The sequence below is a fragment of the Cibotium barometz genome, chromosome 11, assembly GCF_041138505.1.
Source record: "Cibotium barometz isolate CiBa-2024 chromosome 11, ASM4113850v1, whole genome shotgun sequence".
Lineage (NCBI taxonomy): Eukaryota > Viridiplantae > Streptophyta > Polypodiopsida > Cyatheales > Cibotiaceae > Cibotium > Cibotium barometz.
This window is the reverse complement of record NC_141056.1, coordinates 18,285,166-18,312,186: the sequence shown is the minus strand read 5'-3', so window position 1 is coordinate 18,312,186 and position 27,021 is coordinate 18,285,166. Positions and strand designations below refer to the sequence as shown.

At 40.0% G+C, this 27,021-nt stretch overlaps 1 long non-coding RNA gene and 2 other non-coding genes across 3 annotated transcripts; all 3 read right to left on the bottom strand.

Annotated features, from left to right (window-relative positions):
- Positions 1-429: 429 nt before the first annotated feature.
- LOC147633858 (uncharacterized) lies at positions 430-806 on the bottom strand. The gene is made up of 2 exons (XR_015266863.1): positions 674-806; positions 430-614 (listed from the first exon to the last, which is right to left on the bottom strand). It is a non-coding gene; the product is annotated as an uncharacterized LOC147633858 (long non-coding RNA).
- Positions 807-23,794: 22,988 nt separating this feature from the next.
- LOC147633857 (small nucleolar RNA Z103) lies at positions 23,795-23,901 on the bottom strand. The gene has a single exon (XR_015267023.1). It is a non-coding gene; the product is annotated as a small nucleolar RNA Z103 (small nucleolar RNA).
- Positions 23,902-24,813: 912 nt separating this feature from the next.
- LOC147633856 (small nucleolar RNA Z103) lies at positions 24,814-24,922 on the bottom strand. Its single transcript, XR_015267020.1, has one exon. It is a non-coding gene; the product is annotated as a small nucleolar RNA Z103 (small nucleolar RNA).
- Between the last annotated feature and the right edge of the window lie 2,099 nt (positions 24,923-27,021).

Genomic DNA, 27,021 nt, shown 5'->3' with positions numbered 1-27,021 from the left:
ATTTATTCACATCCTATTAATATTAATCACATCTTCATATTTAGTTACTTTGCTAATGGTTGGACATAATATTAATCACATCTTCATATTAAGCTACATTCAAATATTGGTGACCATATTTTATCTTTGAATGCCTAATATCCTTCATAAAAAGAAAAGATTGACCTATCTATGTGTTGAGATTATAATTTTGGCTACAAAGATGTGACTAATGATAGTGTAGTTTGCATTATGAGTTATGTGTTCTAGATTTTAAAAAAATGATAATCATTCATATATTTGCTAAAGTGCAAAAGGAACTCTTGATTCAATATAAAATTTACCTTTATATACAATTCTAGTTAAAGACAATCAACACACTAAGAGATACCAATGTAGTGATAGAGCTCGAAAGTTGAACTTTTAAATAAGCTTTCATGAAATTTATACTAAGTACAATTATGCTACATGTAAAGTAACATCTTTTTTTAATCCTTGAAGAAGCTCCCAACAAACAAGTCTAAACACTGCATATAGTGAAGTTTCCTTCATCTCTTTATACGACGTGTGAGAGGAAAGTTTTGCTCACCCAAAGATAAGAGTAGAAGTCAAGGGGAATGATGATTGTTGTGGTGCTTATGAGAACAACAATTGAAATTAATGAAAGGCTAAACCACAAAAGGTACATAGATACTTATGAGAACAACAATTGAAATTAATGAAAGGCTAAACCACAAAAGGATAGGATGGGGAAGCATAAGTAGATGCTAAATAGTGGGTACATAGATACTAAATAGTGGTGGGTACATCTCTGTTCTCTATATATTTCATTCATTTATATCCTGATTCACATGACATCACATCTCATCTATTCATTCACATTTATCTGATTCGCATCACATATCATCACATCTATTTACCTTTCATTCTCATCACTTCTATTCTCATCACATCCATCCATATTTTCCCATCCATCCATATTTTCCCATCTATCTGATTCGCATTACATCTCATCACATCTATTCACATCACATTCTTGTCACTCCTATTCTCATCGCATCCATCCATCCATTCATTCACATCTATCTGATTCGCATCACATAGAGATCACATATCATCACATCTATTTACCTCTCATTCTCATCACTTCTATTCTCATCACATCCATCCATCCATTCTTTCCCATCTATCTGATTCGCATCCCATCTCATCAAATCTATTTACCTCTCATTATCGTCACTTCTATTCTCATCTTATCCATCCATCCATTCATTCCCATCTATCTGATTCGCATCCCATCTCATCACATCTATTTACCTCTCATTCTCATCACTTCTATTCTCATCACATCCATCCATTCATTCTCATCACATCCATCCATCCATTCATTTCCATCTATCTGATTTGCATCACATATCATCACATCTATTTACCTTTCATTCTCATCACTTCTATCCTCATCACTTCTATTCTCATCACATCCATCCTCTATTCATTCTCATCTATCTGATTCATATCACATCTTATCACATCTATTTATAGAATATAAGAGAATTCTTATTTTTGATATAAAGATTCTTTACGCATGTATTTATGCATAAGAACAACTCCAGTGGGGGAAATAATACTTTTATAAAAATCCATTTATGCATAAATTTAATTTTTAGGAGAATAACACTTTTGAAATAAAAATAAATCTTTTATGCATCTTTCTAATGATTACTCTTTTTGAATAATAAAAGATAAAACTTATTTCACAAAATTTAAGAAAATTTTACCATAACCTCTTTTGTATGGCTGACCATTTTTCAATTTTTTTCATTTTCAAGTTACTTAGAAATTATCCCAAATGGTTTAAAGCATTCTAAACTAATCAAATTTCACTTTTTAAAGAGAAACAATATGAAAAGTTTAATTCTAACAATTTGATTACACATCTAGGATAAAGAAATGCTGAATTCAAGAATGAAGAGAGGGGGAAAGCCTTTCCAACAAGGCATAGCATCATTTTTCATTTTAAAGAAAACAAAAATTAGAAAACCATTAAATGGAATAAAGAAAAAGTAGGATTTCTAGCTTACATGAATTTTTGTGAGCTTTCCTTTGGCTTGATGGTTTGAGGGATCTACTCTTGTTTGCAACAAGAGTGGTCACCAATTCTTTTGAAGAGGAAATGGTCAAAAACTAATGAATTATCAATAAATTCACTATTTTTGGCTCAGGGGGGGAGGAGTAGAGTAATAGTGCATAAAACACTATTAACCATTTACAAAGGGGGAGGCTTCATTTATAGGAAAAAGTGAGCCTCTAACCAAGCAAACTGGATCTAGAAATTTTCCAGATCAGTTTGGTCAATTTTTGACCATTTTTAGGTTAGTTTAGCTTACTTTTTGGATCTAGTTGAAGCAGGAGAGAGGAGAGATGAAAATATCTCATTATTTGTGAGTTTAAAACTCAACCACACATGTGAAATAGGCGCCTCCTTCATGAGGGGAATTTCCCCACACTGAGGTGTCAAAAAAGCATCATTTCTTCTAAATATCTCTTCTTTTTTAACTAATAACCTTGTCCTTAGTCAACTCTTCATCTTATGTGTGTATTTACTCATTTTTGGGGGGATTTGTAAGGTTCCTCCCTTCTAAAATGGGAGAAACACTTAAGATAGTCCACTAAGTCTTATCTTGGAAAAAAATTCCTATTCATCGACACCTTGACCCTGTAGAGATTCAAGGATACGATTCATAGACTTCGGCCTCCGGCCTTTGTTTGTAAAGCTTCTTCCAGGCTTACCTATCCGAATAACCAAGATCGGATATAGCTGGTTTTTCGCGAAATCTATTGAAGTAGAGCATATAATGTTCATGGCTTGAGGTAGAGCACCGCAGGGGGAGCGTGATTTTCTAAACATCAAATCACCCATAGGGCAATTGATCATAAATTGGGTAACTACTAGACTTGATTTCTAGAGACAACGCTTTTTTCCTCATCTTATGCAAGGCACAATGGCTGGCCTAGTCTTCTAGAGTAGAGTTACCCAAGAATCTAATTATCTAGTGTAGGGCTTTCACTTAATCTGTTGGAAAGCTACCCGACTAATCGGGTCTACCCGTCCATAGGATGGTGCCGTTGGGGCATTCCATCCTTCCACTTTCCACCCTACTCACGCATCAATTTGTTTTCTAATTAATCCTACCACACTGTTTGACATAAATAAACATATTCCTTAATTAAGGCCCTTTTTCACAAGGTTTGTTAAAACAGCCTTTTTACACAATACAAGCATGCCAAAGACAAGATATATTTATATAAAAAGTTTATACATGAATCAATTTCATACAAGCCAAACTGGCTCTCTTATTCTTATACTGCCGATGATCTAGAATTCGGCCTTCCAGCCTCTACATGCTGGGCAAAACCCTATGGGACCATACACCTCATCGTCGGCCGCCGCTGGCGAGGACTCAAGCCGGCCTGTCGCCCTCTCAGGGTCCATTGCTTGATCCTCCCGCCCCTCAGAGGGATGTCTGCACACTAGGGTGGGCTTATTTACCGCACTAGCCTGGGCCCTCAGAACTAGTAGGCAGCCTCATAATCTCTCGCCTCAATCGGCGATCCTTATTCTCCCAATGGTATGAGGGATACCTTGGGCCATTCTCGGGCTTTGCTAACGATGCCGCCTGGCTACACAAGTACGGAACGGATTAGCGTTGAAGCTCAAAAAAAATCTTGAATTCTAAAGATAACAACTTCAATGCAATTTATTAAATATAGCATTCACAATTCGTGAAGATAACAATTTCAACGCAATTTATCGAATACAACATCACATGATTCATAACTTCATACAATTTTTATATCGTCATTTTAAAAGGAAAAGATACCATTCATTAATACTATTTTAAGAAAAATCTCTTCTTTTAAAAATTAACCAAGCTAACCTGGCCACCATTTTCTTGAGGAGCTTGAAAAGGGAGGGCTGGAGCCGCATTGGTGGAAGCATCTTCCCTAATCTCGTTATTGCGCGCTCCTCTTGAGGAAATATTTTGATGTCTCCGAGAAGAGGCCATCTTAGGTGTCGCCTTGTAGAGCTCGCTGCTGCGATCGAAACGCTTCAGTCGGATCTGAATTCTGAGTTCGTTTACTCACCGTATGAGCAAAAGAGTATGACACACGAACCCTTTCTTAAGGCAAAAAACCCTTATTAAAGTCTACGCAAATGGGGGGGGAATTGTGAGATGTCCTTAAGGCTAAAAACGTGGAAAGGGCTGTGAGGGGCTGCTGTAAGGCTCTTCACACGGGGGGTGGGGACGGGGGGGGGGGGAGAAGAGTTAAGGACACTGCCTCCTAGTAGCAAAAGGGGAATGGAGGAAAATTAGCCTATCTGAAAAGAGGCAAATGAGGGGGTGTGAGAGGGGTGGCTGCAAGGGGCGGCTGTACTTCATCAAGTACGCCACACAGGGACGGACAGCGGTACGGACGACGGTACAACAGGGCATACGCAGAGCACAGAGATGCGTGTCGTCTGTGGAACACCCCGGGGGTTTATATAGCTGAGGGGTGAGGGTACGGGCACTGCGCAAAGCAAGGACGAAAGGACGGTGTACCTTCAAAGGCTATGGATCAATGGCCTGCATGGGTCTAGGGGAAAGGTACGGTGTCGGTTGTTCAGGAAAGGAGTGGTACGCATGTACCTTATCTGGTCTGGGGCAGCATGGGTGTCCACGTAGGGGTACGTGTGGACCATACAGTGGGCGGCTGTCCTTTGGTTCTTGGGCGGCCATTGTACGGGCACCCTAGTAAGTGTGTACGACCCAATGTACCCAAATTTGGGACACCCGTCTCGATTTACGTGCCGGATCGCCCCGAGGGGCGAAAATTTTTTTTGTCCGGGAGGTTCTCTTGGTCGTTTGGGTTCAGACCGTTCGTCAATCTGACGCCCGGTTGTGTATTTATTAAGGTTTAAAGGTCGTCACTTTTTAACTAAAATGACTGAAATTTGCGTATAAGCTTGATCCGGTGTCCGTTTTGGATGCTGTAAAATCCTATATTAGGGTAAAATCGCGCGCAGATTCCAAATTTGGGCTCATAATTTGAAGATTCTAAGTATAAATGACTCAAATAATAAAATCATTGATTTTTATACCATAAAAACTCATAAATTTATCTATTTCATGAACATTTCTTTATTAATGAAGATGGGTATGTTACATCCTTCCCCCCTTAAAGAAATCAAGATGTCCTCATCTCGTCATGAATTGGGGATAATCCCTTAAGAGTGTAGCTTCATCTTCCCAAGTTGCATCTTCTTCAGGGTAATCTTTCCACTGTACTAGATGTTCCACAAGAGTTCTATTTCGGAGTTGCCTTTCCCTAGAATCTATGATGCTATTGGACTGTAATTCAAGGACTCCTTGAGTAGGGATTACAACTTGTTCATCATCAAGAATATGATCGAGACTGGGTACATAAGGTTTTAATAAACTTACATGAAATACATTATGGACTTTGATATGGGCTAGGAGTTGGAGTTTATAGGCACTTTTACCTAGACACTTGATAACTGTATATAAGGACCACAATACCTAGGGCTGAGCTTCTTATATTTCCCAACTGATAGAGAACTTCGTTTGGGTCACACTCGTAGAAGAACTCTATCTCCTTCCTTGAAGATCCTTTCAGACCTCTTGTTGTCAGCATAATGCTTTTGTCGATCTTGGGCAGCTTTAATATCCTTTTGGATTGCCTTGGTTTATTCCTCCATTTCTTCGAGCATTTTCTTGGATGCCTCAACTCTTATGGTTGGATCAGAGAAATTTAGAGGAGACAGGCATTCTTGCCCATAGAGTGCCTTGAATGGAGACATTCCTATGCTTTGATGATAAGACGCATTGTAGGCAAATTCTACCAGAGGAAGGTATTGAATCCACCTTCTTGGTTCCCGTCCACAGTATGCTCTAAGAATGTCTTCAATTACTTGATTGACTCTCTCAGTCTGGCCATCGGTCTCTGCTGTGCTAAAGCAAAGTTGAGTTCCCAGGGCTTGAAATAAGGACTGCCAAAATTTTGAAGTGAAGTCAGAATCTCGGTCACTTACTATCCTTTTTGGGAGACCATGAAGTTTGAGGACTTCCTTGATGAATACTCGGCAACATCAGAAGCTTTGAAGGTCTTCTTCGCTGGTATAAGGTGAGCTACTTTGTTAAGTAAGTCCACTACTACCAGAATGGAGTCATATCCTCCTTGAATAGTGGGGAGACTTGCACTCCCACTTCATTTGGGGAATATCTAAGGGTTGAAGTTTTCCATGCATCTTGACTCTTTCAGCTTTGATCCTTTGGCATGAGAGACATTGCTTCAAGTACTGAAGGACATCATTTTTCAAGCCTGCCCAATGAAAGCTCCTTCTTACAGCATTTAATGTTTTTGCATAGCCTAGGTGTCTTGCAGCAGCAGGGCTATCATGAGCTTCATGGAGGATTAGTTTCTTTAAAGCAGGATCCTTAGGGATACATAGCCTGTTTGATTGAAGTAGAGGCTTCCTTCGTGAGTGGAGTATCCCTTGATTAGATTCTTCTCTTTCTCTGAATTTTCCCCTTCTTCTACTAATTTCATCATTCTCTGATAATCTGGATCATGAGATGAGACTTCTTCCACCTTGACCAGAATGGGATTATTTGGCATTGAAATAGCACTCAAGAAAGATTTGCGGCTAAGTGCATCTGCTACCACATTATCTTTCCCAAGGCAGAATTTGATGTCGAAATCATATTCTTGTAGAATTTCAATCCATCTCCTTTGCCGCATGTTGAGGTTAGGTTGGGTGAAGATCCACTTTAGACTTTTGTGATCAGTTACCAGCTGAAATTTGCCCCCCAAGAGATAATGTCTCCATAATTTAAGGCAATGAACAACTGCCAAGAGCTCCAAATCATGGGTGGCATAATTTGCCTCATATTGCTTCAGCTTGCAGGAAGTATAAGCAACTGGTCTTCCTTCTTGGTCTAAGACACCACCAAGTGCTAGACTACTAGCATCAGTAACTACTTCAAATTCCTTGGCAAAATCAGGAAGTTTCAGGACTAGGGCAGAAGTAATAATGATCTTGAGCTAATCAAAACTGTTTTGATGGATTGGCAGCCACACTATTTTGCAATCCTTCTTAAGAAGATCCGTCAGAGGTGCAGCTACCAAGGCATAATCTTTGATAAAAATCCTATACCAACCCGTGATTCCCAAAAACCTACGAACTTCACGAACTGATTTAGGAGGTGGCCATTCTAGAATATCCTTGACCTTGGCGGGGTCTACTAAGATGCCATCTTTGGAGACGATGAATCCAAGATACTCAATTTGATGAGTAAAGAAGGTACATTTGCTTTTCTTGGCATAGAGTTTGTGTCTGCGCAGTAATTGCAGAACTCTACGCACATGCTCCTCATGCTCTTCCATTGATTTGGAGTAGATTAAGATGTCATCAAAGAAAACAAGCACAAATTCATCCAAGTAAGGACGGAATATATCTTGCATTAGGCGGTTGAAGGTTGCAGGAGCATTGGTTAACCTGAATGACATTACAGTAAACTCATAGTGGCCATAACACGTATTGAAGGCTGTTTTGGGTATATCTGCTTCCTTGACTTTGATCTGATAGTAACCAGACCTCAAATCTATTTTTGAGAAGACTTTGGCCCCATAAGCCTGTCAAGAAGTTCATCGATGCGAGGGATAGGATTCTTATTCTTGACAGTGACTTGATTTAGCCCTCGATAATCTATGCAGAGGCGGAGAGTTCCGTCCTTTTTTTGGAAAAGAACAGGTGCTCCCCAAGGAGAGCTACTGGGGTGTACAAATCCTTGTTCAATGAGTTGGGAAAGTTGCTTCTTAAGTTCAATGGCTTCAGGAAGGGACATTTTATAGGGAGTTTTTGAGACGGGTTGAGCTCCAGGGATCACCTCGATTTCATGATCGACTTCTCGAGGAGGCGGTAACCCTGTAAGCTCGTCAGGGAAGATGTCAAAGAATTCTTGGAGCCAAGAGGGTTCTGTCTCCATACTAGGTTCAATGACTTTGTTGAGTTTGACTAAGAAAACTTGCTGACCCTTACGTGTTCCCTTGAGAAGATGTTTTACCTTGACTACCCTAGATTTAGGTTTTCCTGTGATCCCCTGAACAGATATTACTTGGCCATGCTCATTTTCAAAAGTGATACTCCCCTGGTTACAATGAATGCTAGCTTTGTTTGCAATTAACCAATCCATCCCAAGGATTCCATCATAAATTCCTAATGGCAAGACTCTAAAGTGACCATGAGTTTGCTCATTACCCAGCTCAAAATCAAGGTTTCCTATAGAGTGGCGAGATACTACTTCTTTCCCACTGGCTAACTCTACAATCATTCTTCTAGCTGTTTTTTGACCCAAGTTTAATTTTTGCAAACACCTAGGAGAAAGGAATGAATGGGTACTGCCACAATCAATCAAAAGCTGAAATGGCTTACCGTGATGAGTGGCGGGGGTTTGGATTACACCAAATTATTTATTCGGACCTTGGTGTTCTACTGTCCCATGGACGGTGGCGCGCTCTTCTTCAGCCGTTTCCAAGGTCGGTTCTTCACTTATAACACAGGCAGTCCTAGCAACTGCTCCTCCGTGGCCTCTGCCGCCACACGGCCACTGCCTCTTGCACCTTGGTGGGTGGATAGGGGTTCCACGGCCTTGATTTCCTCTGCTACCTTGGGGAAATGATGTTGCCATCTTGGGACAATTGGCTCTAAAGTGTCCCGGCTCTCATTGCACTCAAAACACAGAGGGTCTTCTTTGGAAGAAGCAGCATACGAGCGGGGGACAAAAGAGTTGCCTTGTCGCCCTCTGTTGTAGTAGGGGAAATTCTGTTGGGGTTTCTTGTAGGGTTGATCTTTAAGATTTGCCTCAGGGTAAGATCTCTTTTGATTCTTCGGTTTGTCAGCCTTCATTTCTTTCACAAGGGGCTTTGCTCGTATGAGAGCATCCTGTAATGTGCTTGGCCTCATTGCTTCAAGGCGGGAATCTAAGGGTTCATTTAGCCCTTGGCAGAAACGAGCCACTTGCTGGGAAGTAGTCATAGCTAGGGCATACTTCTGAAGGGTGATAAATTTGGAATAGTAGTCCTCAAGAGTTAAGCTGCACTGCTTAAGACAAAAAAACTCATTCATCTTTATGAATTCATGGGATGGGGGAAGATATCTTTCCTTCACTGCCTGCTTGATGTCTTCCCACGTTTGAGAATGCTCGGTGACTTCCTTGTCACGGCACCACTGTTTCCACCAGAGTTTAGCATCTCTGATGAGGCAAAACCATGCGAGCATAGACTGATTTGCTACTCCAGTACCGGCAGTAGAGAAATAATCGTCCATCGCCTCAATCCAGACTTCAGCATCCTTCTCAACCTTTGAACCTTCCCCTTTAAAGGAGGGAGGTTGCATTTGCTTGAGCAGGAGCTTCTTCTCCTAGGGTATCGGTGTAAAGCACATTGGGAGGTGGAGGGTGGTCGTCCTGGCCATCATTGTAAAAACAATTTTAAGATTACAAGATTCATATTTGCACAACGCTTATTTTTGAAGAGTAAAACATTGAAATTATTTTATTTCCAAATATTTACAAGGACAAGTTTTATTACAAAGATCTGAGACTAATATAATTAGTCTTATTTGACATCAAGGGAAATTCCTAGGCTTGACTATGACATAAGGGTAGAGCGGTCCATATAGGTGAAATATGGGGGTTCTGTTGTAGTTTCTAAGACTCTAAAAATTGATGGTAAGGGTGGTAGACTCTGGATTGGGGTAGATCCCAACACAGCTACTCTATCAGCAGGTAAAATCTGCATCACTTGGTTATACACCCAACAATCCTGAGGTATGCGAACCCCATCTATAGTCACCGAGGTGTCGGCCCCTGGGGGTACCGACAAACCAAAAATAAACGGATCATCTTCAACTTCTCAATCCAACGAATCCTCGGCGGTGGTAAGGTTCCCAATTTGATCTGCTCGGATGAAGAAGTATCTCGGCCCACGACTCCAGAAATCTCTACCCCATCCTCTTTGAATACGAGAGAAATGAGGGAGGGACATCTTCTCTAGTATCTACACCATGGTGTCGCGGAACTCGAAATTCGAGGAGTGACTAGCAGTCTCGAAGATGCATTGGAAAACTAGAAACTTGGAGTAGGCATCTTCCTCTTCCTACAATCATTCAAACATCAATTCAACTTATTTGTTTTAGTGGGATGTTTTTACTAATTAGCATTATGTTAGGTAAAACATTCATTGCAAAACTATCCTTAAATGACAATTCCTAGGAGCTAAGATCGGCTCTGATACCAATTGTGAGGTTCCTCCCTTCTAAAATGGGGGAAACACTTAAGATAGTCCACTAAGTCTTATCTTGGGAAAAATTTCCTATTCATCGTCGACACCTTGACCCTGTAGAGATTCAAGGATACGATTCATAGGTATAACCTAGCTCTATTCCGCAGGGGGAGCGTGATTTTCTAAACATCAAATCACCCATAGGGCAATTGATCATAAATTGGGCAACTACTAGACTTGATTTCTAGAGACAACGCTTTTTTCCTCATCTTATGCAAGGCACACTAGTCTTCTAGAGTAGAGTTGCCCAAGAACCTAATTATCCAGCGTAGGGCTTTCACTTAATCTGTTGGAAAGCTACCCGACTAATCAGGTCCACCCGTCCGTAGGATGGTGCCGTCGGGGCATTCCATCCTCCCACTTTCCACCCTACTCACGCATCAATTTGTTTTCTAATTAATCCTACCACACTATTTGACATAAATAAACATATTCCTTAATTAAGGTCCTTTTTTCACAAGGTTTGTTAAAACAGCCTTTTTACACAATACAATCATGCCAAAGATAAGATATATTTATATAAAAAGTTTATACATGAATCAATTCCATACAAGCCAAATTGGCTCTCTTATTCTTATACTGCCGATGATCTAGAATTCGGCCTTCCAGCCTCTACATGTTGGGCAAAACCCTACGGGACCATACACCTCATCGTCGGCCACTAGCGAGGACTCAAGCCGGTCTGTCGCCCTCTCAGGCTCCATCGCTTGATCCTCCCCACCCTCAGAGGGATGTCTACACACTAGGGTGGGCTTATTTACCGCACTAGCCTGGGCCCTCAAAACTAGGCAGCCTCATAATCTCTCGCCTCAATCAGCGATCCTTATTCTCCCAATGGTATGAGGGATACCTTGGGCCGTTCCCGGGCTTTGCTAAACGACGCTGCCTGGCTACACAAGCACGGAATGGAGTTAGCGTTGAAGCCCAAAAAAAATCTTGAATTCTAAAGATAACAACTTCAATGCAATTTATTAAATATAGCATTCACAATTCGTGAACATAACAATTTCAACGCAATTTACATCACATGATTCGTAACTTCATACAATTTTTATGTCGTCATTTTAAAAGGAAAAGATACCATTCATTAATACTATTTTAAGGAAAATCTCTTCTTTTAAAAATTAACCAAGCTAACTTGGCCACCATTTCCTTGAGGAGCTTGAAAAGGGAGGGCTGGTGGAGCCGCATTGGGAGCATCTTCTCTAATCTCGTTATTGCGCGCTCCTCTTGAGGCAATATTTTGATGTCTTCGAGAAGATGCCATCTTAGGCATTGCCTAAGAGAGCTCGCTGCTGCGATCGAAACGCTTCAATCGGATCTGAATTCTGAGTTCGTTTGCTCACCGTATGAGCAAAAGAGTATGACGCACGAACCCTCTCTTAAGGCAAAAAACCCTTATTAAAGTCTACGATATTAAAGTCTACGCAAATGGGGGGGATTGTGAGATGTCCTTAAGGCTAAAAACATGGAGAGGGTTGTGAGGGGCTGCTGTAAGTTTCTTCACACGGGGGGGTGGGGGGGAGAAGAGTTAAGGACACTGCCTCCTAGCAAGAGGGGAATGGAGGAAAATTAGCCTATCTGAGCCACCCTAGACATACTCCCTAGGCGCACCGGCACGAGGTTTTCTATGGTAGATAGGTAGGAGATCACGTCTCTATACATGCTTAGATCAGCATACCTACCTAATGTTACCACCTAGGAACTTGAACAGGTCCACAAAGCAAAACCATCATGGGAAACGTGCTCAAACAGGACTCACAAGCCTAATGGAATCCCTAGGACAGAGCACTATGTTTTTCTTGATGATTTAGACACTCTCACTGGCTAAAGTATGTGGGGGCAGTTGAAGCACATGACCAAGACTCAATTGCACAATGGGACAGTATGTTGAAATTCACTTATATACATGGCCATAAGTATTCACACTCACTTTAACTCTGGCTAACTAGGCACTTTAGGCTCATAAGAGGCCTAAAACTATTACAATGACTACTCTCATAATATATCCATGAAGTACATCACTTAGGACTTCATCCTAACTTGCTATTACGACATGCTCTTGTAGAGCGAGAATTACCATAAATACTCCGTCACACCATTACAGGCGCCTGTCTAAGTTGCAGCTTTGGACACTATTGCTTCATATCCTGAATGTATGACCCTTTGGTGTATCTATCGTGACTCCTTGATGTAAGATAATGGCGGTAGCTCTTGTTAATCCTAGAATTGGATTAACATCCCCCCCTTCCTAATGGTGGCGATCGCATCCTCGTGATCGCGTTGAAGACCTTTGTGTGGGGAGAATGAACAAGATTTGTCGATGGCATTGATGTTGAGTGACGTTCAATGGTCTTTGTTCCTCCTCTGGAAGAAATAAGAAAATCTAGTTAATGAATGAAGAGGTTAGTGGTGTATTGGGAATTCCTAACAGGATGGGGGGTGGGGGTTTTTTCAAATGATTGCATTTTTATATTTGTGTGAGCCCCTTTTTATTGGCTCAATTTGTTTTTGGGCAATCATCGGCAAGGTTACATGTGATTTTTGTTAGTGGGGACACTAAGAGATGTTAATAATGGGAGAGGAGAGGGATGGATCCGGAGGAACGTAGACTTAATCATCAAAAAGAGATGGTGATTCTCAATTCCTCATTTGATTCATTGAAGCGACATTCATCATTTGAAGAATTTGGCCTTTGATGATATCCCTTTGTGTGGCAGGATTCTTGTCAAATGTTGTTGAGAAGGACCTGTTCTTTTTATGTTTTTATGTATATTTAAGTGCTCTTATGAAGCAAATTTACGAAGTAAAAGAAATGAGTCATATAGACTCTTATTGAACTGTTCTGTGTTGAAGTAGCCACTTGTTGGTGAGGATTGAAAGAATTACGTCGACTTGCGAGGCTAATATAGCTATCTTCATTAAGGATTGAAGATCATTGATTTGTGAAGATGGTGGTGTCGTTTAGAGAGGTTTATAATTTGAAGGAAAATTCCAAGCGATGGGTTGTACCATTCACCAAGATTTCGCCCACCATGGCCCCCCCATCCAGAGATGTACCTGGAAGTTGTCGATGGTGAGGCTTTGGTGCAAATGTTCTCCAGTGCATGAGTATGGATATGTACTCATTGTAAGATTCCTCCTCAGCCTAAATAATGAATAAGCTTTTACCTCAATCCCTTGTAATCATTCCCTATTTCATAATACAATAAAATATTATTTTTTCTTGTTTTTTCCTAGAGAGAAGAAAAATTCTATAGAGAGGTAATTCAATATTGAGATATTTTTAGATATAAAAATTATCCTAATATCAAAAATATATTTCCTTGAAACAGAAGTTCAAAATAAATTCTCTAAGGTGCATTAGGAATCAATTAAAAATGATATAAGGGACCTTAGCCTAAGGGTCTAGATTTTTAGAAATTTCTGGATTATGGTCTAATTAAGGCTCCTATGGGCCAATAGGATTAATCCAAGTGTTGGGATGAGATAAATCCAAAGAATAAAAGAAAATACCCAAAAATGAGTAAGTGCTCACATAAGATGAAGAGTTGACTGAGTACAAGGTTTATTAGTTAAAAATTAAGAGATATTACTAAAAAAATGAGATATTTTAGAGAAATGATGAATTTTTGACACCTTGGTAAGGAAGGGGGGACCTTTGAGGTAGGCGCTTCCTTCACATACGTGGGAAGGTTTTTAAATTCAAAAAAATTGTGATATTCTCTCTCCCGGATCAAACTGGATCAAACCAAACTAGTCCAAATTCAGTCAAACTGAAGCATGAAAATTCTGGAACCCAGTTGGACTCAGTTAGTGGACTCCCTCACCTATAAATAGACCCTCATTCTTTTTTATTCTCATCTGCGAGCTATACCATGCCAGTATTGCATTAAAATAATCATATTTTTTATTATCCCTTAAAAATCCTCTACTTTTGGAGAGCTTGGTGCTTCTCTCTCTCTTCAACAACTCTTGGAGCTCTCTTCTCCACTTGCTAAACCAATTGATTGGTTGGGGGCTTCACTTCTAGAAAAAGAAGCAAGCTAATCCTTAAGGTAAGAATAAATTTTATGGTTTTTTGTCAATATTCTCTCAAATGACTCCTCTTCTCAACCCCTCTCAAGCTTGAGAAGTTTCTAATTAGTTGTTTTAAATTCAAATCAAGCTTTCCCTAAGAATTTTAATGTGTAATCAAGAAAAAGTTAATCTTTATGCTTAATTAGAATGTTTTCTTATGTATATCTCTCTCTTCAAAAGGAATAGTCATTCCTATGGCTAATTCTTTAGTAAAAGAATGCTTCTCATTGATAAATTCTTATTTCAAAACCAAACTCTAAGCTTGTTAAGCTAGAGGATAAGAACATTGCAAAACAGCTAGTAGGGAGTTGTCTCGAGAGGGACATCGCTCAGCAAAACTTGCCGAGGTCTTAGCCGACTTCGGTATGGTTAAAATGGTGCGCTTCCGGTACGATGGGCGAGGCCCGATGAAGCGGTCCCTGAGTGAAGTGCTAGGACACCTAAGTAGGATCCTAGAGGGTTCTAAGCAGGTGATGCACGGGCTCGTAGTTGCTAGGATACCCATGCGTATGTCGAGGAATATATGGATGAACCAAAAGAATGACTTTTGTGAATGGAATTTTGATTATTGGATCTCGTGGTGGTTGACCAGCTGGTCTTCAATGGAGAGTCCGGATGATATATTTTGTAAAACAATGGACTCAATATTTTGGAGGATTATGATCAGTAATACTATGGTTTCATTGAAAAATTGTTTTAAAGACAGCCGAATCTATTAAAATGGCAATTTCATATTGGGTGTGTGAGTGGTATGACTACCTTGAATTTTGCTTGAAATACCAGCTAGGGGGCCTGGGAACTCTTTTCCTCGGTACCCGAGAAAAATAGAACCAAATTTTTATAAAGAAATCCCACCAATACAGTGGTTGGACCGAACCATGGGGCAACCATGGGCCGGTAGGTGGATCGGGGGATTCCTGCGATGATACAAATAGTTACAATTAAGTTACGTTAGTTAGATTAAGTCCTAGAAAGACCCTTGTTTTGTGGGAGGGAACCAGCCGGCTGTGCCTCGTTAAAGGAGGAAAAAAGCGGTGATTTAATGGACCAAGTGCAAGTCTCTTCCTTGATCTGACCATGTGACTTTCGGGTTCGATCCGATTAGTTTGGTTAGTTAAGACTTTGACTCGTTAGATCAATTCTCCCGTTAGATGATTTTCCTGGTGGAATCACCCGTACCTTCCGGGTGAGGGAAGTTTTTCTGGGTTCGGCTTTCGGAGGAACCGCCGGGCTAGTCTCTTGTCCGAACATCCGCCGTGGGCGAGGCCCCGAGTGTGGATCCCTGCCCCGCGCAAGAGGCTGATGCTGCTTTCGCCATCGCCAGCGCCCTCAGAGGGGGTGGGGGTCTCACACTCATAGAGCAGCTGCTACATTAATTTAGCCAAAAGAATAGTAAGCAATAAGCTTAACAAATATATAGTGGCTAGTGCATGATATGGCTTATGGGGCTTAAATCGTGAAAGTGCAGGTTCTTAAGCCGTGAGACTATAATTCGTGAGAAATTAGCCGTGAAGGGTTATTTCGTGAAATGGCCTAATTTGATGAATTTGTAGATTTTGACCTTGAGAGTTTTTTTTTTAATGGGTAAACTAGCTGTACAACTATAGAAGATGACCATCTATGGGTCTCCCTGGCTTGTAGCCATGGAGACACTAAAAGTATCAAAGTCATCATCCTATATATGAGCATTGCACTTCTTTGAAAACTTGGTCCTAGCCTGGGTTTTACCATTGTTCTTGCAATCTTTGGGCCAAATGACCCTGTTTTCCACAAGAGTACTAGTGACACTACCCTATCTTTTGCATTGTAGCAAGTGCTTGATCGTGTCTACTAGGAGGGAACCTTACCTTCTCTATAGAAACGAGGAGAGATTCCTCCTCCAAGAGTGAACCCATATCTACCAATAGCAAACCTCCATAAGCTTTGTGCCATCGATGATCTTAGCAGTCCACCACACCAATCTCTAGAACTTCTAGAGCAGCAGGAATCACAAGGACCAATCAATCCCCTCAAAAGTTTGAGATACAAAGCAACTTAACACAACAGCAAAAAATTCCACAAAAATCCTTCAAGAAACACCCACCCGAGAGGGGAGGGAAGGCAGGGAATAAGATGAACAACAAGAGCCACTTATTGGGCTTCACCACACAAGCAAGAAACATACCTCCGGTTGCAATCCAAGCTATAAAAAGAGCCCATCGATCACCAACAAAGCCCCCCTCTAGATAAAACCTTGAACCAGAAGAGAACACACTAGTGTCACTATAGAAAACATTGATCCAGCAGAGCAGTGAAGAAAATGCAGCCACCTTCAAGCTATAAAAATAAAGTACCACGAGGTAGAAAAATGCACATATGGGCAACCAAGTATCTAGGCATCAGATACCAACCATGAAGAGGAAAGCACCCGGACAAAACTCTGAAATAGGATGTTCGAACCTTGCAAAAGTTGCTGTGCTGAAAACACAGAGAATGAGCCACCTTGCCTACTTCAAATGATGCCACCAGAAATCGCAAATGCAAAAGGCCGAGTGTCGCCACTTGGAGGCACCAAAGAGAGGTGATTTGCAAATGGAGGAGAGAGAACATCAAGCGATCAACAAGATGTGAGAAGGATGGCTTGATCAGTATAGGAAACCTGGGCAATGATACTATTATAAAGTTGCACAATGCGAAAAAAAAGCATAGAAGAGAGGGAAAGAGGAGAGAGAACATCAAGCGATCAACAAAGAGAGGTGATTTGCAAATGGAGGAGAGAGAACATCAAGCGATCAACAAGATGTGAGAAGGATGGCTGATCATGAGAAGGATGGCTTGATCAGTATAGGAAACCTGGGCAATGATACTATTATAAAGTTGCACAATGCGAAAAAAAAGCATAGAAGAGAGGGAAAGAGGTTGAGAGAGCGAGACATTAGACAATGAACATCATATTATGTAGCATGACACTTTACAACAATGGCAATACCTACAAACAAATGGGTGTAGGGCATATATGCGAATGAGTGTTTAATTAAACAAGTGAGGAGGGAAGAGGATTTTATATAGGGAGGAGTGTAGCTAGCCCCGACTACCCCCATGGTGCTGTAGCCCATGACCTAGCAAACATGGAAAAATACATAGTGTCCAATAAAAGGTCCAGTACTACCCACACATAGCGAGATGCACAAATTCTATCAAGAGGGAGGGTGTTCAATGTGGCACAACTCATCCTCTTGCTCTTCAGGTTCATGTGTGTGGGCTCTCAGGTTCCTTGTTATCCCGAGGACCCCAACATGGATAAGGTCAACATAAAAAATCAAGATGTACACGAGCTTCACACACAAAGATCAAGTATTGTAATAATAACCCTTGTAATATGTCTCATTATAAATCTTGTTATTTGTTGCACTTATTATAAGGATAATAGCAAGGATTATTACAAGGTCCAAAATTAGCAACAAGTGTAATTGCTAAGCTCTATATTTTGCCCCATAGGTTTTTTTAACTATTTTACCCTAAAGTTTTTTTGTTCTATATTTTACCCCATATTTTTTAAAAAAAAACCCAACTTTCCTAACATTACTATGCTCCCATCCTATTGTTGTAGTGATTTATATGGTAGTGATGTGTGGACATAGGCTAAGAAAATGGATTGGGGCACTTTTTCCCTCTTAAGGAGGTTTTTTCACCCAAGCATATGTACACACTCTTATGAATGTGTGTAAGTGACCTTATCATGCCACTTCACTTGTACTTCACTCACTCATCAATCTACTTGAGTGTTATGCTTCCATCTACCTCTCCTTACCTAGTGCATCTATACATGTGTTGCTACCTTGATCTCCACTCTAGCAATTCGTATCAGAGGAAGATCTCTTGGCCCTGGTCTGCTCTTTTGATTCTCTTAGGTGGACAAGGTATACCTTACAGTGTGTCATTAATTATATTAACAATAACCATATTACCAAATTTTTACATATTTTGGAGCGTTTCAAACATGTTTCAGGGCTCGTTCACATGCACAGTAATGTTTTTGCAGACACCTGAGGAGGGAGCATTAGTTTGAACTACTTTTGTTTGATTTTGGGTTTTTTGCACTACAGTGGCAATATTTGGTGTGCATAGAGAGGTGTCGTCATCTTTGACATCGCATCTTCAAGCTCATCTTTAGTAGCTTCAACAATATTGTCACATTATCATTCTTGCATTCCTACCAAGTATCATTTCCACACTCTACACTCTAGAGTTTTTCATACACTTTGCAAGCTTCCTTCATCACACTGATCCTATTGGTGGGCCATCTGATTGCAATATTTGCATTTTGTCTAAGAGACTAGTTATTTACAAACTAAAATGGTAGGTAGTGATGCATTTGGGATGCTTTCCTATATTGGTTTGCCAAAAGGGCTTTTGAATGGCATCAAATGCATTAAAACATGCCTTTTCAACTTAAGATAGTGATGCATTTGGGATGCTTTCCTATATTGGTTTGCCAAAAGGGCTTTTGAATGGCATCAAATGCATTAAAACATGCCTTTTCAACTTAAGATAGTGAAAGTACTTTGGATTGTAACACTAGTTCACATGTAATTGTGGCATATGTCTTCGCAGCCATAACACAGAACAAGTCAAGTGAGATGGCAGGAATGCACAAGCCAAAAACATGTATTGGTGGCACTCTTTGTGAGAAGAGGAGCATTATTCCTTATATTCACTCATGTATGTGTCAAGATCCATTTGTTGCACTTTACGGAGTGCGTAATGAGGCATGCGTAGTCTATTTACACAAGCAGTTCGAGTCCAAACATTTGAATGATTGAGAAAGATTTAATGGATGAGCTTCTCATAAGCATTATAGCTTACATGTATCGATGAGTCATATCCAAATAGTTCATTGGTGTCTATTGTTCTCATAGCTTTACCATATTCATACCAAGATTCTGCATCCATACTTCACTAATGATGAAGGGTAGCCCCAATGCCCTTATGTTTAATGAGTTGATTGTAGTGCTAAAGAGCAATCTTGGCAAAACCAAAGTAGTATACGTGTAAGAGATTAGGCCTACTGGTCAAAAAGCTAAAGGTAAAGCCTTTTCTTGGGGGTAGATGTAAGCCAAAGGCAAGATCAACCTAGTCTTCTATGGCAAGGATGCCGAGAAGGGGGGTGATAAGCCTAAGAAGAAAGGCAAATGCAACTATTATCAGAAGAGGGTAATAGAAGCCATGCCATTGTATCAAAGAATGCAAAAAAAGACTAGATAAGAAGAAAGAGTAAGGCATGGCTATGGGACTGATGCATTAGCACCAAGTGTTGAAAAGAATATCGACAAACTATGCATAAGATGATTAGGCATTTATTGTGCACTGTAGTTTTTATGATCCTTATTCTATGACATATGCATGTCAATAACAATTCAGCATGATAGATCAACATGTCTGATACTTTGATTGTGGTGCTAGTAAGCACATTACTTCTTAATATGATTTATTTTCCTCCCTTAAGTCTACTCCTCTTGGAGGAACAGTCACATGTGCAAATAACTCCTCATGTCCAATAAAAGAAGCCGATAATGTTTTTCTCACTATTGCAAATGGTGGAAAAATCACTCTCATCAGTCTTGTTTGTGTGACAAGCATTAAAAAAACATGCTCCTCTCAATCTCTACCATTGCTAGGGTAAGCCTAGGCGGTCAAATTTTTTAATGACACGTGTACGATTCATGACTAGAGGTTTGGAGACATCAATGCGGTATCCAGTACTCTAAGCCAAGGGCTTTATAGTTTGGACATGTATGAGAGATTGGCAAATAATACTTGTTCAATTACTACCACACACGCTATGAGTGACATGGAGCTATGCATGCCCGCTTGGTCACTTGAATTTTGGCAATTTATTGCACCTCAAAAGGCAAGAGATGGTCTGAGAGTTACCAAAGCTTGAGGCTCATGTCAAACATGTATGTGAGGGGATGCATTTTAGGCAAGATGTGATGGGCATCATTCCTAAAAGCTAGATCCAAAGATTGTAGCTATATATAGTTATGTATGTGGTCCTACTATGAGGATATCATCGATCTACAGATATTTTTACTTTGTGACTTTTATTGATGACTACTCTAGGCACACTTGGGTGTATCCACCTTGGAAATCAAAGTGAAAGATTTTTACATGCTTCAAGCACTTTGTTTCTATGGTTGAAATTGTTTCTACACGCAAAATCGACACCCTTTATATATATCGAGGGAGGAAATATCTGTCAAAGGAGATTCATGTATATATAGATGAAAGAGGCATTAAACATCAATGCACATTGACTTACACACCTTAGCAAAATGGTGTGGTTGAGAGAGAACAAATCTCTCACGGAGGTGACCATCGAATGGTTAAAGGCCAAGATTTGCCCATGTTGAGGTGGTAAAATGCATTTTTATGGGATACAACTCAAAGAGAAAAGGGTACAAACTCTACCATCTAGCCATAAGGTGGATTTTGGTGAGTAGAGGTATGTTTTTTATTGAGAACTCAATTTAGCCCATGCTTTTATGCCAAAAAAAGAACAACAAAATGTATGTTCAAATGGCATCTTTAATACAATCCTACCATTTTCGGTAGCCAAATGTGGAGTAAATTAATGCTCAACAATGGACAGCAAATTAACCCATAACGGCTAAAAATCATCTCAAGTTTCAAACCTTAGATCATCCCATTGGTACAGAAATTATGAATGGCTAAAAATCAACTCAAGTTTCAAACCTTAGATCATCCCATTGGTAAAGAAATTATGAATGGTACAGTGGTGGCTGATGAGAGAGCATCCATACAAGTGTGTAAGAGTATGTCAAATGACTAGTGGTGCAAACATTACAAGATAGCAAATGGACCACTCCTCTACCTAGTAGGATAGGTGCAAGTTCTCATCATATATCTTGTGTTCTTTTATGGAGTCATACTCTCATTTCCAGTATATACAATAAAGAGGAACCAATTTTCTTTGAGGAAGCACAAGAAATGAATGCAAGTCATACAAGATGAAAATGACTTAATCCTTAAAAATGATACTTGGTATTTATCAAATTTACCTTACGACGATGAAAAGGCTATTGGCACAAAAGTGGATTTTTAAGCTTAAGCGTAATGCTGGTGGTAGCATAACTACTATAAGAAAAGGCTTCTTGTGCATAAGAGAAGGGCATAGATTATGATTATAAGCTTTAACATAAAGCTAGTGGTAGCATTGACCACTACAAGATAAGGCTCCCTTCGCCCCCTCTGCGCGAGCCCCCCTACAAGGCAAGGCTTGTTGCAAAAGATTATCCTCAAGAGAAAAACATTAACTATAATACAACCTTTGCATCCACATCTCGTATGACTAACGATCAAGTGTATTATTGCATCCACAATGCATCATGGTTGAAATGTACATCAATTAGCAATTACCAAGACTATCTTTCTAAATGGTAATTTACATAAGAAGATATACAAGATCTTTGTATCCACATCTTGTTTTGACTATGTTCCAGAGGATATAGATCATAATGAGACCTTTTCATCCACATCTCATATGACTACGATCAAGGTATTATTGTATTGACAATGCACTATGGTTAGAATGTACATCAATTGGATATCAAGAATGCCTTCCTAAATGTTGATTTACATGCACTATGGTTAAAATGTACATCAATTGGATATCACGAATGCCTTCCTAAATGTTGACTTACATGGAGAGATATAAGACTTTTACATCTACGTCTCATATGACTTTGATAAAGTATTTAATTACATCAACAATGCATCATAGTGGAAATGTACATAGATTAGATGTTAAGATTACTTTCTTAAACAAAGTTTTTCATGAGGAGATATATGTATCTTAGCCTAGTGGTTTCGTTGTAAAGAGACATTTGATTCTACTGTAAAGAAGTCAAGAAAAACTTTATATAGCCTAAAGTAGGTTTCCAAAACATGGTATGAGAAGATACATACACACTTGATTTTAAATAGTTTTGATAACAATCCAATAAAGAGTATCTTCGATGTAAAGGAGTGTAGATTATTTTTTGGTCATCATTTTATACAATAACGACATGTTACTCACAAGCCATATTGAGGAGAATATTTCAACCTTCTTAGCTGAATTATGTGTTATTTGAGATCATAGATTTAGACAAGTTGTATTACTATTTAGACATACAATTTACATATCATAATGATAGTATTATAATGTTACCATCAAGGTACATATCATAATGATAGTATTATAATGTTACCATCAAAGTACATATGGACATTGCTTACACAATTTACTCTTGAAAATATAAGCATGCTTCTACACAAGTAGAGACATACACTAAACCATATATTACATCGCTTTACCAAATATACTGAACCATATATTACATCGCTTTACCAATGAGCTATTGATGAGTGTCATCAATTTATGTAACTTTTTGTTTTGGGTCTTCCAATTGAGTAGGTTTACGCAATTTTAAAAGCAAGAATTGACAAGCATGAGTAAGCTTATACAAGCGTTTGGATACCAACCCAACATTCAATCCCTTGGCTTATTGTTTGTTAAAGAAAATGATATACATTAACATGCTTTTAGCGATTTCAATTAGAGTAGATGTTATGACACTAGTGACATTTGCTTTCATCTTAATGATTCATGTATATCATGGCTTAACAAGAAGTAAACTACAATGTAAATGACTAACACCACCTTTCTTCTTTTGGGAAGGTTCTTTCTTTTTAGTAGAAACTTTATAAACCGACAGTAATGGTGACACTGATTGGGACTATCAATGAGATGCTTCAATACTATTTATGAGGGTGGTGGCCATTTGTAAAATAAAAAATAGGCATGGTAAGGATGTGGAAGCTTTAGAAACCAGTCTGGTCCCGTAACCTACAACCTAAAACCATCTCTAAACTAACAATTTGCAAGTGCCAATTGGAAGCATTAAGATGGTCAAGGAGTAATTAAATCAATATATTAGGGCAGAAGTCGAACCAAATTAAATTAAAATGAATCAAAAGACACAAGATCCTTATATACCATGTGGAAGTGTTTGTCTAACAAACGATACATAGATTTATTGAGCGTTATCCTCCTACGAGGATATTGATGTAGACCTGCACCTTTCCATGTCTTACTTGAACATCATACTTGCTAATCGGCTGGTTGCACGCAGAATACAACGAGGGAAGAGAGATGGCGAGAACATTATAGCCTACCGTATGCTTGACAACGTGAAGAGAAACAAGACAAGCGAGGCAGGCATCACCTGTGATACGACTTATCACACACAAACATATCTTCGTGACTCCAAGCTGGGAGAGGGCTGCGGATCAGAACATTCTGGCTTTGGCTCCCTCCGAAGAGAGAGCGCATAAAAAGAGAAAGTTGGAATCAGCGTCGCTCATACGGGGAAAGTGTATCATCACTTCCAGCAGCCCCTCCTCCGCCCTAGCTTGCCTTTGCCCGCCACAACAGAGATCGGCAGTAAACTTTGTAAATTTATAGCCTTGAAGGAAAACCCTAACTTTCCCGGTTGGAGGGTTCACAAAGGGCCGGACGAACGGATGAGCCCGCCCACTTAAGTTCATTACACACGGTCCCACGCTCTTGTGGATCTGCCCTTAAGCCCGCCCACTTAAGTTCATTACACGTGTAATACAGAATCTTAAACTACAATACTTGAGCACTTGTGGGTATGTGGACCCTGGCCATAGTTAAATTAGAATGTCTTTGGGTACACGATTCCATATTTAAAGCTTATTGTGCTTTGTCCTTGTAATCCTCAACTTGAAGCAAAGCAGCTTGTCTCTCTATTATATGTTTTTCAGTACTCTAGAGGAAGCATACTGAAATAGCCAAAGAATGACAATGCTATTGTCGATCAACAAAGAGAGACCCACCATATCAATTCATCAGAAGAGGATGTATGCCAACCTATCCCAAATGAAGAATACGTATGTCCTATAAGAAGAAACAGTATGCACACACCAACCTGTCAGAGGATGGGTATGTCCTAAAAGAAACAGTATCCACACAGCTAACCTATCAGAGGATGGGTATGTCTAGCCCAAAAGAAAAGTACACCTACCAATCTATCAAAGGAAGATTTAGTGCCTACTGATGCATCCAAAACAGATGACCTATCTTCATCACCATTCATTATGCTCATGGATGTCATTCACAATAATGGACTAATTACAGAAAACCTCAGTTACGACAGATAAATAGAACAGTTAAGCCCACAGAAACCTTGATCACTTGTGAGGAGAACGAAGACAAGCAAGCGACCTACCAACCACAAACAGAGCATTGTGACTGAGAGCTGTTCACTTTGGCAGGGGGCTGCGGATCAGAACATTCTGGCTTTAGCTCCCTCCGAAGAGAGAGAGAGCATAAAAAGAGAGAGTTGGAATCAGCGTCGCTCATACGGGGAAAGAGTATCATCACTTCCAGGAGCCCCTCCTCCTCCGTTCACTGCTGCAGCACACACACGCAACACTAGCTCACACCTTCCTCGAGTAAAGTTTTGTATTTTTATAGGCTCGGAAAAAAACCCTAACTTTCCCAAGTGAATCCCAACCCTACTCCTATGCATATTAGAGGGTTCACAAAGGGCCGGACGGACGGACGGATGCAAGTGGTGATGATGAGCGAGGTGTGTTTGCACCTAAGCGCTCTCTCTCTCTCTCTCAACACACACACACACAAAATAAAAAAACTTTTTTAAGATTATTAATGTGCAATGTGGAACATGTTGCCTACATTGTCATGTGGCAATGTAATTCTTTTTTTTAAAGGTGCCATATGGCACATGTAGCGGTGTGACCCTTTTTTCAGGATTTTTTTTGGAGATACCATATTGCCACATGGCAATGTGACCCAAATTATTTTTTCCAAGCTTCTTTTTAAGGTGTCACTAGCTGGGAACCCGTGCTTCGCACATCTTTTGAGGCTTCCAAAATCAAATTCTATCCAAACCTCCTCCTCTCCTTTTCGAACCTCCAAATTCTTGCGTGGCAACTTTGTAAAACTCTTCCTTAAGATAATATAGAGATATAGAGATGTGGCACACATAACCTATGTTAGTATACACTCAATGCTCGCCTCTCAGCATGTATCTCACTTTGATGTATAATGCACATTTGTTAGGCCCCCATTATGAGGAGTAGCCATGGTGCATATGTCTTTAGTGGGAACCCCAACTTAGACGTCGATGGGATCATTATTGTGACCATTGATGATGGTTAGGGGATGGTCAGGGGTACGAGCGTTAGTTGGGGTCTGGGACATCACCACTGCGGGGCTGGGGGGTCCCAGGGGGGCTAGCAACCCCCCTGGTGGGGGTTTGAGGGTGGGAGCCCCCGAGGCGACGGTATGAAGAATATTCTCTTGGATACTAGGTCCATCATTAGTGGGCGGTGGGCCGCGTTCTTGATACGCGAGCAGTGACCATGTCTATGCAATGTAACCGTCCTCGTTGTATACACATCTACCACACTGGCTACAGTACTATATATGGACATGTATATATGGACATGGCTGCCATGAGCTAAGGCATCCAATGCTTGTGAGTATCCACCCCCTTCTACACTGTTGAAATATACAAGTGAATAGGGGGTGTGTGGGAACAAGCTCTTGGATAGAGGCTATAAAAGAGATTGAGTAATTGTGAAAGAACTTGTGAAAAGGTGAGAAGAATCTACTGGGAGAGAATAATGGGTAGCATGAGGGAATTTAGGAGTGTGGAGTTATTCTGGGAGATATTCAGGGAAAAGAGAAGAGGTGGAGAGAATCAGGCAAAAGGTGGAGATATTCTGGGAGTGAATCATGGAGAAATCAATGGGATTTGATGCTTGATGTAAACTCTATAAATTGAGGCATAGACCTAATGAGAATTTGCTGGTTTTTGAGTATCCATGCCTACAATAATGTATTTGCTAATTACGTCTTAATCATTTGCTAATCACTTTGTTAATGATGTTGATTCTAGTGTTTGATCCACCATAGCTCATCGTTTTGCTCAAATTTCAACATGGTATCAGAGTCATGCCTAGAATCAATCAGATTTATGAGCCCATTAGTTAATTAATGAGGATTAGTAGATAATATGCATGTTAATGACAAATCAACATGATAGATCAACATGTCTGGTACTTTGATTGTGGTGCTAGTAAGCACATTACTTCTTAGTATGATTTATTTTTCTCCCTTAAGTCTACTCCTTAATGAGGAATAGTCACATGTGCAAATAACTCCTCATATCTAGTAAAAGGAGTTGATAAGGTTTTTCTCATTATTGCAAATGGTGGAATAACCACTCTCTCATAAGTCTTGTTTGTGTGATAAGCATTAAAAAAACTTGTTGTTGGTTGTTAGTCTCTACCATTGCTAGCGTAAGCCTAGTGGTCAACTTTTTTGATGACACGTATACAATTCATGATGACTAGAGTGATGGAGACATCCGTGTGGTATCCGGTACTCTAAGCCAAGGGCTTGATAGTTTGGACATGTATGAGAGATTGGCACATAATACTTGTTCAATTACTACCACA